General features: G+C 42.6%; 1 pseudogene; it reads left to right on the top strand.

The window, feature by feature from the left end:
* The first annotated feature begins 6,068 nt into the window (after positions 1-6,068).
* On the top strand, positions 6,069-8,469 carry LOC139581884 (leukocyte cell-derived chemotaxin-2-like; annotated as a pseudogene).
* The last annotated feature ends 5,202 nt before the right edge of the window (positions 8,470-13,671 follow it).

Here is a 13,671-nt window from a genome sequence, read left to right as displayed (position 1 = left end):
TGGAATAGACAAAAGGTGGAAATTATAGGCAATTAGCAAGACACCCCCAAAAAAGGAGTGATTCTGCAGGTGGTGACCACAGACAACTTCTCAGTTCCTATGCTTCCTGGCTGATGTTTTGGTCACTTTTGAATGCTGGCGGTGCTCTCACTCTAGTGGTAGCATGAGACGGAGTCTACAACCCACACAAGTGGCTCAGGTAGTGCAGTTCATCCAGGATGGCACATCAATGCGAGCTGTGGCAAAAAGGTTTGCTGTGTCTGTCAGCGTAGTGTCCAGATCATGGAGGCGCTACCAGGAGACAGGCCAGTACATCAGGAGACGTGGAGGAGGCCGTAGGAGGGCAACAACCCAGCAGCAGGACCGCTACCTCCGCCTTTGTGCAAGGAGGTGCACTGCCAGAGCCCTGCAAAATGACCTCCAGCAGGCCACAAATGTGCATGTGTCAGCATATGGTCTCACAAAGGGTCTGAGGATCTCATCTCGGTACCTAATGGCAGTCAGGCTACCTCTGGCGAGCACATGGAGGCCTGTGCGGCCCCACAAAGAAATGCCACCCCACACCAGACTGACCCACCGCCAAACCGGTCATGCTGGAGGATGTTGCAGGCAGCAGAACGTTCTCCACGGCGTCTCCAGACTCTGTCACGTCTGTCACATGTGCTCATGTGCTCAGTGTGAACCTGCTTTCATCTGTGAAGAGCACAGGGCGCCAGTGGCGAATTTGCCAATCTTTGTGTTCTCTGGCAAATGCCAAACGTCCTGCACGGTGCTGGGCTGTAAGCACAACCCCCACCTGTGGATGTCGGGCCCTCATACCACCCTCATGGAGTCTGTTTCTGATCGTTTGAGCAGACACATGCACATTTGTGGCCTGCTGGAGGTCATTTTGCAGGGCTCTGGCAGTGCACCTCCTTGCACAAAGGCGGAGGTAGCTGTCCTGCTGCTGGGTTGTTGCCCTCCTACGGCCTCCTCCACGTCTCCTGATGTACTGGCCTGTCTCCTGGTAGCGCCTCCATGCTCTGGACACTACGCTGACAGACACAGCAAACCTTTTTGCCACAGCTCGCATTGATGTGCCATCCTGGATGAACTGCACTACCTGAGCCACTTGTGTGGGTTGTAGACTCCGTCTCATGCTACCACTAGAGTGAGAGCACCGCCAGCATTCAAAAGTGACCAAAACATCAGCCAGGAAGCATAGGAACTGAGAAGTTGTCTGTGGTCACCACCTGCAGAATCACTCCTTTTTTGGGGGTGTCTTGCTAATTGCCTATAATTTCCACCTTTTTTCTATTCCATTTGCACAACAGCATGTGAATATTATTGTCAATCAGTGTTGCTTCCTAAGTGGACAGTTTGATTTCATAGAAGTGTGATTGACTTGGAGTTACATTGTGTTGTTTAAGTGTTCCCTTTATTTTTTTGAGCAGTGTATTTTGGCGATGATTACGTTATAGCTCTCTTTGGCTTGAATCGATGCTCTGGTAACGTTTGCACATGTGGTATGCTAACTTATCGATTTATTGTGTTTTCGCTGTAAAACGCTTAGAAAATCTGAAATATTGTCTGAAATCACAAGATCTGGGTCTTTCCATTGCTATGCTTTGTCTATTTTTATGAAATGTTTTATGATGAGTAAATTGGTCATACACGTTGCTCTCTTTAGTAATTCTAGTCGAGTTGTGATGGTCGGTGCAATTGTAAACTGTGATTTCTACCTGAAATATGCACTTTTTTCTAACAAAACCTATCCTATACCATAAATATGTTATCAGACTGTCATCTGATGAGGTTTTTTATTGGTTAGTGGCTATTTATATCTTTATTTGGCCGAATTTGTGATAGCTACTGATGGAGTAAAAAACTGGTGGAGTAAAAAAAGTGGTGTCTTTTGCTAACGTGGTTAGCTAATAGATTTACATATTGTGTCTTCCCTGTAAAACATTAAAAAAAACAGAAATTATGGGTTTATTCACAAGATCTGTATCTTTCATCTGGTGTCTTGGACTTGTGATTTAATGATATTTAGATGCTACTATCTACTTGTGAAGCTATGCTAGCTATGCTAATCAGTGTGTGGGGGGGGGGGTGGGGGGTGATCCCGGACCCGGGGTAGAGGCTCGTGAAAGGTTAAACAAAAAAGCTCAGTTTAAACTAAGAAGTTAGGTTCCACACATGGAACATACAGTGTAATTCTGAATACATAGATCACCACCATTCTAAGAGAATCCTTGCAGCATAATAGCTGATACCTCAGGTTCTAGGTAATTTAGATAGGGTTCCCACACAGAAGGGACAGAAGGTGCTGCAGTGGACTTGCTGTAGCTAGCAAGCTCCTGGATGAGCAGCTCCCTGAAGGCTAGCTGTGAGATCGGGGGCTGTCCACAGCTCTTGGCCATTTCCTTCTGGAGGATGAAGGAATTCACCACAGCAATGTCAATGAAATGATAGAAAAATGTCTTTTACCATTTCATGGTCTTGTGGAGAACATTGTAGTATCCTATCAGCGCATCTGACAGATCCACACCTCCCATGCCCTTGTTGTAGTCCTCCACAGCAGCTGGAATGGGAACATTTTTCGTGGTCCATTCCCCGGCACCGTCCTTCACACGCCTGACGACGTGATCTCCACTGAAGGACTTGTGGATACTGGAGCACATGACCACCTCTCTGGTATCCATCCACTTCACAAACAGCAGGCCATCTTCACGGATCCATCGCATGGTACCCCGCTCAGCCCGCTTAGGCATGTCATTCATCTTTGTCTTTGGAAATCCCACCCTGTTGGGATTACCGGTAGCAAAACTGTTTTTCCCCTCATAAACAAAAAAATTGCAAGTGTAGGCACACAAAGAATCAGCAACCCCATTTGGTTGGTTTGTTATGCATGTATAGTTTGAGGCTGATTCTGGCCTTTGAGGCTACCATCCTCTCATCGATGGACAGGTTCTGGGCGGGCTGAAAATAGGTCTTGCAGGCCTCAACGATGCTGGGGTAGAGAGGTTTGATTTTGCAGAGCCTATCAAACCTTGGTGTGCCTCTCTTCTTGTCATTCTCCCCATCAACTTCTGGGTCACTGATGTGAAGCGCCCGTGAGATAGTCAGAAACCTTTTAGAAGACATGACAGTCATGGGGAAAGGTAGTTGATAGAGAGCTGACGTTTTCCAGTAGTCCCTTAGAGTTTTCAACTTCACCAGCCTCATGTAAATGACCATTGAAAAGTAGCAGAAAAGGTCTGACATGGAAATGGTCTTCCATGCCTCTTTCTTTCCTGCCTGCTTCTTAGCCCCGTACTTATTGGTGTTCGACACCAGGGAATCAACAACTGACGAGGTGAAAAACAGTTGAAAAAGTTGAAGGGGGCTGTACTTTGCAGTCATGTCTACTTGAGGTCCTGGCTGCCTTTTGAGTCTAAAAACTGGTGGATTTGGTTCCACATCATCTTCTAACACAGAGTGCCAATGACCCTCTGCCCCTCTGTCTGCAGGTTTCTCTCTTCCCCACCTCCGCTTTTTTGTCACTGACTTCACACCTCTAGATGGCCGGGTAGGTGTGGAGCCGGAGACAGCGGGGGTCCGGCTGGATGAACCAGCTTCAGAGAGAGATGTACACCTAGGCATTGGTGGCTCATAATCAGAATCACTGCCACTGTGAAAGATAAAAAAATCTGTAACAATACTTTCACGTATGAGCCCTGTATCAACACGTAAAATAAACAGATATATATAGAGCACAGGGAACATAATCACTATGGTGAAGTGCTGTTCCATTCCATGTTTATGGAAAAAAAATATAAAAAAAATATCTCACACACACACACACACACACACACACACACACACACACTTTACACATTTCATTACATATGATATTTTTATATATTGCAAATAAAAATAAGAAAATCAAACAAAATACATCTCAAATGAATAATATTTGATATTATTAATTTCAAACAATGACATTAGCATTAGAACTTACCAATCCAGCATGGCATCCTCGCCATGCAGAAACATGTCTTCCGCCTGGGAGTCAAAACTAGCTTCGCTGAAAGATTAATCTTCCTGAAGCAACTCGGTCTCGCTGTCTCTATCAATTTCCTCTATAATTTGGGTTAAATCTGTATACCTAGACTTTGTTTTAGCTTTTCCTGATTTATTCGCCATAATTTAAATAAATAAACTTGTTGAAAATGCTATTGAATATGTACTGCTATGCGTAACACTCGTGGCTCCGTCAAGTAGGATTTGCAATGGCGAATTAACCTCTTTTACGCCAGAGTTTACGACAAAGGCTGGTCTTCAAACGTATTGCCGTTTACCTCAGCTCATTGGCTATCTTCCAAGCTAGATTTCAAGATGATCAGTAGTCATTGGGCCAAAATACAGTCATTCAACGATAGACTGGTCCTACCATTGGTGCGCAATGAGGTCATTGATTGGTGTCTTCAAATCGGTTTGTTTCGGTCAATATGTCCCGGGAAAAGAACCATCAAGTATGGTTGTGTTAGTAACAACCAGAGGATTGCAATGAAACCAACCTTGACTGGATAAACGTTTGTTTAGTGTGTGTAATTACCACGAACACGTCGTCCAAAGTTGAATGAGACGGAAATAACGACGCAAGCGGTTTACAAATGTTTCGTGTTAGGCTATAAACATTTATTTTATCAAACAAAACGAACATTCACTGAGTAGTTAGGACACTTGGCATTGCCACCAGAGGAAGATCTTCAATGGTAAGCGATTTATTTTATTGTTATTTCTGACTTTCGTGACGCTAATGCTTGGTTGGAAAATGCTAGTAATACTTGTGTGTGCGGGGCGCCGTCCTCAGGAAATCGCATGTTTGCTTTTGCAGTAAAGCCTTTTTGAAATCTGACACAGCGGCTGGATTAATAAGACGTTCATCTTTTAAATGATGTAAGATGCATGTATTTACAAGAATGTTTAATATAACGAATGGTGTATTTAGAATGTTAGCGCTCTGCAGTTTTACCGGATGTTGGCCTGGTGGGACGTTAGCGTCTCACCTACCATAGAGAAGTTAAAGAGATGGGTGGGGGTAAAGCTTAAGAGGGTGTGAACGATGCTGAATGGGTGTAGATAATGAAGGGCTCTCCAATAGTAGTACCAAAACATTCAAAGGCCATTTTCTCAAAAGTGAGGTTTCAAGTTAATAAACTTTCGAAGCAAAATTACTTTCCCATTGTTCCCCAACTGTAGTGTATGATACAATTTTTTTTTTCTTTACTTTGATCCAATGAAAATGTCAAATTTTGCTACATAAGACCGTTTTGAGCCGGTCGGTCACATTTATGGTGCTAGGCTATTTTGTTTTCTGTTCATATCACTCATGCGCATTGTATTTGTATTATGTATGCATTTCAACATTACTGTAATGTTTATTTGAGCACAATTCCCTGAGTTTCATGTGTACGTCCAATAGGCTGTTTAGTCTATTGCCATGTGACTAGGCCTTATACCTGCTGTAGTGTTATAGTCCTTTGCTGTTATATACTAACCTGTGCTTGCTTATACAGCCATGTCATTCATATTATAGCAGTGCTATAGCCTAAGTTTTCTTTCTCCTCTTTCCTTTCAGAACCACATAGTTAATGTCAGTTCTCACTGCACACGATTCTCAGTTATCTGAACCATGAGTGGTCAATCAATAACATTTATTTATAAAGCCCTTTCTACATCAGCCGATGTCACAAAGTGCCATACAGAATGTGTGTGGTCAGATGTGTGTGTGTGAATGTGGACATCTTCTATTAAACTCCCCTTAACCTGGACAGCCACCTCATCCTTGTTCTGACATTCTGTAGTGGTTGCTACCGGCCTTCAGCCAGCACCTAAGATTTCTTATTACATTCACGGTCCTTCGATTCTCTACAACCCTACCCCTAAGTCGCTTTGGATGAGAGCATCTGCTAAATGACAAAATAAAATGTAATAATGTAAGAATCCTGTGGGTGTGTGTTGTCTGGGGAAGTATGGTTGTGGGAGCCGATAATTAGTAGGCTATATATATATATATATAAAGCACCAGGGTGAAGCTGAACTTGAAGTTTCTGTTAATAGTGAGATTTTCACCTTAGCCATCATCATGAAAAAAGCAGTCACCCTGTCCACTCTGGTCTTTCTGGGTATGAAAAAAATACACAATTTTACTGATATTGTTAAGAAGGTTAAAAGAACGGTTGTTACGAAAGTTAAGCTACTTTTTCCTCTCATAACTCAGATTAATGATAGACTCTTATTCTTTTTTGATTTCATGTCTATTAACTGTATGTCACCATCTCCTCCTCAAGCCATCCTGGCAGAATCTGTGTCACAAAGATTTGGCCAGCTGTGCTCGTCCAACCAATACAACAGGATAAGAGGATCGGACAGATTTGGCCAAGGACACTATGGAGCCCAACGGTAAAGCAACTCGTGTGTAATATGTGTGTTTATGCATCTGTGCACGCACATGCCTGTGGGTGGGTGAGAGAGAAGTAATTATTGGGTAATAATTATATCACCAGTGGCGACCTGTCATTCAGGGCAGGGCCCCACTTGTTTTGAGGCTCACCTGTTTAGCAGGTGATGCCTATTTTGCATTTTATTTTGGCATTAATACGTGTCACATATCAGTTTGTAAACAATGTAAAAAAATATATATAACAAAGCCACATGGTTTCTTTTTTGTTTTCTTGAGTAAGGCTGCTTCAAAATGCAGGTGTTTCAGCCTAGCTCAGTGCTTTCTGTGGTGGTGAAGCAGCCAGCAGAATATATGGAGCATAGGGGTTGGTAATGTTCTCTAGTTGCGCCGTGATTGGCTCAGTGTTCTGTCACTCATGGGGACACTATGTCTCCGGGTAGAGCTAGAAAATTCAAGCCCCCTGGGTGCTGCCATAGAGTTACATTAGAAGTACCCATCCAAGAAGGCTCAAGGTAATTGGCCACAGATAAAATGACATCAAATCAGATTGTATCTATTATTGCTTTGATTGGACTGATCATGTCAACATCATACCTTCAAAATCTTAGCTAGCAAGCTAGCAGACATCATCATGAATCAATTTGACAATCTATTGGCAAATTATTTTCAATCCTTGTCATATGAAGAGAAATTATAGATAAAGCTTATCGGTGGCTGTAAAATAAAACGCAAATTACTTACTGCAATACACAACATGCAGTCTAAAATTACATTAAAATGAAGTGAATCTCTAATAATTTACATTTTCTCATGTCTGTGTCTAGAGCTGGCTGTTGCAAACACATGGGGGTTGACGTAGCATGATCGGATGGCCCGGGGCATCAGTCTATGCGCCAATCAACGTGAAATTCAACGGCAGATCTATGCCATACTCCGCCCCTAGAAAGAGGGACATTAACAATGGGGTTCCTGTCTAAAAGAATTTACTTGGAAAACAAATTGCATGGAAAACGAATTGCATATTATATCTAATCTACCATATTGTACTTTGGACAATATCATTATTAGCACCCATTGAGGAAGCACACAAGCTATTCGTCTTTCAATAGACATTTAAGTGTCTAAATAACAGATATGTTTAGACTTTTACTACAAGTGAATTTTTTTAACAATAGTTCTATCTTGGGGTCAAAATGATCCAAAATACAGGTACCTGCCAAAATAAAGGAAACACCAACATAAAGTGTCAGTGTTGGGCCACCACGAGCCAGAACAGCTTCAATGCACCTTGGTATAGATTCTACAAGTGTCTGGAACTCTATTGGAGGTTGCAACACCAATCTTCCACAAGAAATTCCATGATTTGGTGTTTTGTTGATGGAAAACGCCGTCTCAGGCGCCGCTCTAGAATCTCCCATAAGTGTTCAGTTGGTTTGAGATCTGGTGACTGAGACGGCCATGGCATACATATATTATGGTTTACATCGTGTTCATGCTCATCAAACCATTGTCATGGCCTGCCCAGAATTTTTATACATGACCCTGAGCCTGATGGCATGTTAATTACTTAATTAACTCAGGATCCACACTTGTGCGGAAGCACCTGCTTTCAATATACTTTGTATCCTTCACTACCTCAAGTGTTTCCATCATTTTGGCAGTTAACTGTATGTTAGCATCTTGAGGGTTAATGGAAGCTATTGGTCAAAAGGAAACTGTATACAGAGTGGGTGCCCAGGGTCCAGAGCCGTGAAAACCTGGTGTTAAGTGTAACATTGGTTAATATCATGTTCTCCTTTTTCCCGAAGTCTGTGCTTTAAGCTGTGGTATGTGAAGCCAGTAAAGTACAGTGGCATAGTGAGGAAGGGCCAGCGGCTGGGGACAATGGTGCCCATGTAACTTTGTCTATCGCGGGATGACTTCTCATGTCCACCTTCAGATGTGCAACAGGTCCAACCCCACCAAGTATGTCAGATAGATGAGGGGGGGTAGTAATTGTAAAAACTGGATGAAACACTGATGCAACTATGAAATGTATATTCATGTATATTATGCTACTTTACACAATAAAAAAAGTGTACATACAATTGGAGTCATTAAAACTTGTTTTTTCAACCACTCCACACATTTATTGTTAACAAACTAGAGTTTTGGCAAGTCGGTTAGGACATCTACTTTGTGCATGACACAAGTAATTTTTCCAACAATTGTTTAGACAGACAGATTATTTCACTTATAATTCACTGTATCACAATTCCAGTGGGTCAGAAGTTTACATACGCTAAGTTGACATTGCCTTTAAAACAGCTTGGATAATTCCAGAAAATTATGTCATGGCTTTAGAAGCTTCTGGGCTAATTGACATCATTTGAGTCAATTGGAGGTGTACCTGTGGATGTATTTCAAACTCAGTGTATTTCAAACCTACCTTCAAACTCAGTGCCTCTTTGCTTGACATCATGGGAAAATCAAAAGAAATCAGAAAAAAATTGTAGACCTCCATAAGTCTGGTTCATCCTTGGGAGCAATTTCCAAACGCCTGAACGTACCACGTTCATCTGTACAAACAATAGTACACAAGAATAAACACCATGGGACCATGCAGCCGTCATACAGCTCAGGAAGGAGACGCATTCTGTCTCCTAGAGATGAACGTTCTTTGGTGCAAATCCATCCCAGAACAACAGCAAAGGACCTTGTGAAGATGCTGGAGGAAACAGGTACAAAAGCATCTATATCCACAGTAAAACAAGTCCTATATCAACATAACCTGAAAGGCCGCCCAGCAAGGAAGAAGCCACTGCTCCAAAACTGCCATAAAAAAGCCAGACTACGGTTTGCAACTGCACATGGGGACAAAAATCTTACTTTTTGGAAAAATCTCCACTGGTCTGATGAAACAAAAATATAACTGTTTGGCCATAATGACCATCGTTATGTTTGGAGGAAAAGGTGGGAGGCTTGCAAGCTGAAGAACACCATCCCAACCGTGAAGCTCGGGGGTGGCAGCATGTTTTGGGGGGTGCTTTGCTGCAGGAGGGACTGGCGCACTTAACAAAATAGATGGCATCATGAGGCAGGAAAATTATGTGGATATATTGAAGCAACATCTCAAGACATCAGTCAGGAAGTTAAAGCTTGGTCGCAAATGGGTCTTCTAAATGGACAATGACCCCAAGAATACTTCCAAAGTTGTTGCAAAATGTCTTAAGGACAACAAAGTCAAGGTATTGGAGTGGCCATCACAAAGCCCTGACCTCAATCCTGTAGAAAATTTGTGGGCAGAACTGAAAAAGCATGTGCGAGCAAGGAGGCCTACAAACCTGACTCAGTTACACCAGCTCTGTCAGGAGGAATGGGCCAAAATTCACCCAACTTATTGTGGGAAGCTTGTGGAAGGCTACCCGAAATGTTTGACCCAAGTTAAACAATTTAAAGGAATGCTACCAAATACGAATTGAGTGTATGTAAACTTCTGACCCACTGGGAATGGCCAGGCACGACTTCAACATCATCAAGTTTGCAGGCGACACAAAAGTGGTAGGCCTGATCATCGACAATGACGAGACAGCCTATAGTGAGGAGGTCAGAATAACAACCTATCCCCCAAAGTAACCAAGACTAAGGAGATGATTGTGGACTACAGGAAAAGGAGGACCGAGCACGCCCCCATTCTCATCGACAGGGCTGTAGTGGAGCAGGTTGAGAGAATCAAGTTCCTTGGTGTCCACATCGCCAACAAACTAGAATGGTCCAAACACACCAAGACAGTCGTGAAGAGGGCACGACAAAGCCTATTCCCCCTCAGGAAACTAAAAAGATTTGGCATGGGTCCTGAGATCCTCAAAAGGCTCTACAGCTGCAACATCAAGAGCATCCTGACTGGTTGCATCCCTGCCTGGTACGGCAATTGCTCGGCCTCCGACCGCAATGCACTACAGAGGGTAGTGCGTACGGCCCAGTACATCACTAGGACTAAGCTGCCTGCCATCCAGGACCTCTACACCAGGCGGTATCAGAGGAAGGCCCTAAAAATTGTCAAAGACCCCAGCCACCCCAGTCACAGACTGTTCTCTCTACTACCGCATGGCAAGCGGTACCGGAGTGCCAAGTCGAGGACAAAAAGTCTTATTTTTGCTGCTGCTACTCTCTGTTTATCATATATACATAGTCACTTTAACTATACATTCATGTACATACTACCTCAATTGGCCCGACCTACCAGTGCTCCCGCACAGTGGCTAACCGGGCTATCTGCATTGTGTCCCGCCACCCACCACCCGCCAACCCCTCTTTTACGCTACTGCTACTCTCTGTTTATCATATATCATATATATACATAGTCACTTTAACTATACATTCATGTACATACTACCTCAATTGGCCCGACCAACCAGTGCTCCCGCACATTGGCTAACGGGCTATCTGCATTGTGTCCCGCCACCCGCCACCCACCACCCGCCAACCCCTCTTTTACGCTACTGCTACTCTCTGTTTATCATATATCATATATATACATAGTCACTTAAACCATATCTACCAAGTACCATGTACATACTACCTCAATCAGCCTGACTAACCGGTGTCTGTATGTAGCCTCGCCCCTGTATATAGCCTCGCTACTGTATATAGCCTTCCTACTGTTTTTCACTGTATTTTTACTGTTGTTTTTATTTCTTTACTTACCTATTGTTCACCTAATACCTTTTTTGCACTATTGGTTACAGCCTGTAAGTAAGCATTTCACCGTACCTGTTGTATTCGGCGGACGTGACAAATAAACTTTGATTTGATGAAAGAAATAAAAGCTGAAATAAATCATTCTCTCTACTATTTTTCTGACATTTCACATTCTTAAAATAAAGTGGTGATCCTAACTGACCTAAGACAGGGAATTCTTACTAGGATTAAATGTCAGGAATTGTGAAAAACTGAGTTTAAATGTATTTGGCTGAGGTGTATGTAAACTTCCGACTTCAACTGTATATCAATGTCCCTTAGCTCCACAATGGTATTTACAGTAATCTTTTTGTTCGTTTTGTTCTATCTAAAGCACTAGATGGCAGCAATGTATTACAATATTCCGAGGAAGAAATGGCTACATTATAAATTGATGGGCTGCACTGTACTCTTTCTCCTTTCAGAGATGGAAATTATAATTATTCCCTGTAAGAATAATTCAATAAAGCAAAAGGAACGTCTGCATCCATCTTCCTACAAATACATGTGGCATTCAGCAGCATGCCATCAAAAGAAACAGAGTGCTCTGTTTCTTATACATTCAACATTCAACTATATATTGGCTTTCTATCACTTTCTCTCGACCATGCCATTTCTGATGTGATTGAAGGAACTCAGGGAAGGTTCCACGTTGGCTGGAATACTGACGGCCTGCTGTTTCTGAATAGATTGAATTAGAAATACATTCAGGGGGTGGATGCACTTCCCTTGTCCCCCCGTTGAGAAGGGGGATTGAATCCTTCTCAAAGGGATTCTGGGCCCAAGGTCTAAATTAACACCCATGGCACCCCAACTGTTCAGGGCACCTTGGACGAACACTCCCCTGCCTGGGTTCTCCAACAGGCATGGTGGTCGGTCGGTAGATAGGCTAACCTCTCCAAAGGTGGGCTGCTGATTAATTGAGCCTGAGTATGTGCGGCCTAGTGCCGACAGATATTAAGTGCAGATGCTATGAGGAGAGAAAGAGCTCTCCATCTTCGCCTAGTAAGTCATTATCTGTGTTGCAAACGTGGCCAAGAAGCCTCCAAAGCATTATTCTGGGTATTGGGCCATAGGTACGTCGAGTCACAGCACAACATAAGGTTGCTATAGCCCTCTATGGAGAGTCTTATGGACCTTATTTACATTGGTCATTCGTTGTAGATTATGTCTTGTCGTTGACACACAAGGCTATTTTTGACCCCATCCACTCATTACTATGCCTTCACCTAACTTTACCCACTGGGCAAAAACTGGTTAAATCAATGTTGTGTTTATTTAATTAGGGGGTGGATCAGCTTTAATATTGCAAACAGATTGTGGTTTCTATCAATGTAATTGTCTGCATAATTTCCAATCCCCCATATATATTATTTTGTATATATTTCCCTTTATTATTTTCCCCCAACCCTCCCCACCCCTCCCCTAATTGGAGTAAACTAATGTACAACAACACTTAGGCTTCTGCTTGCAGCCTATACTTGACCTATTATATACATTTTACAGACACAGTATATTTTACATGAGTTATCTTTTGTTTGTTTTTAGTCCCATCCTTCAGCTCCACTCAACCCTTCCTATCTATCTCTGAAGACCATCCTGTTCTGATTTCTATTTGCTATATATTTTTAAACTGTGCTGTGATGTTTCACAAAAGTTCTGAACCTATATACATTTTATGGACACAGTATATTATACATTAGTTATCTTGTTTTTTTGTTTTTTTTTGTCCCACCATTCAGCTCCCTCAACCACTCCCATTTGCAATATATTTTGCAACTATGCTGTGATGTTTCACAAAAGTTCTGAACCTTTCTATTCTCATAGTTTCTACAGATTGTAAATGAAAGATAAATATTTTTGCTTAGAGTATTATTATATTATTGATCGATTGACTATGACTTCAATGAAAGTTGTTTCCACATCATTTCAACTCAAAAATGCAATGTGATGACGGTGCATCAAAGTGGAAAACTGGCGCCAATGGATAGGGCAGCCGTGCATTGGGCTCTTAGGGAACTTTGCAGTATTTCGTTTTTTTATGTGTTATTTCTTGTTATTTGTTACATTATTATTACATACAGCCGGGAAGAACTTTTAGATATCAGAGCGACGGTAACTCACCAGCATTTCTAGCATTAGGACCGGATCCTTTGTTCGTATCCCCGAGGGCAATTGGTCTGATCCCAGATGCTGTTCCAAAACTCTGACGGCGGAAAAGAGGCACTCGGAGCTGACTTTTACTCCTACTCAGGAGGTGGGCACACCACCCACCGCTTCCGAGTAAATTACTCGCTAATGTTCAGTGTCTGGATAATAAAGTTGACGAGCTCAGGGCAAGGGTTTCCTTCCAGAGAGACAGCAGGGATTGTAACATACACTGTTTCACAGAAACATGGCTCTCTTCGGATATACTGTCTGAGTCTGTTCAGCCAGTTGGGTTCTCAGTTCATCGCGAGGACAGGAATAAATATCTCTGTCACGATCGTTATAAGGAGTGGACCAAGATGCAGCCTGGTGTG

The sequence above is a fragment of the Salvelinus alpinus genome, chromosome 7, assembly GCF_045679555.1.
Source record: "Salvelinus alpinus chromosome 7, SLU_Salpinus.1, whole genome shotgun sequence".
Lineage (NCBI taxonomy): Eukaryota > Metazoa > Chordata > Actinopteri > Salmoniformes > Salmonidae > Salvelinus > Salvelinus alpinus.
Note: the sequence above shows the minus strand (reverse complement) of the source record. Positions and strands in the feature narration are given on the sequence as shown.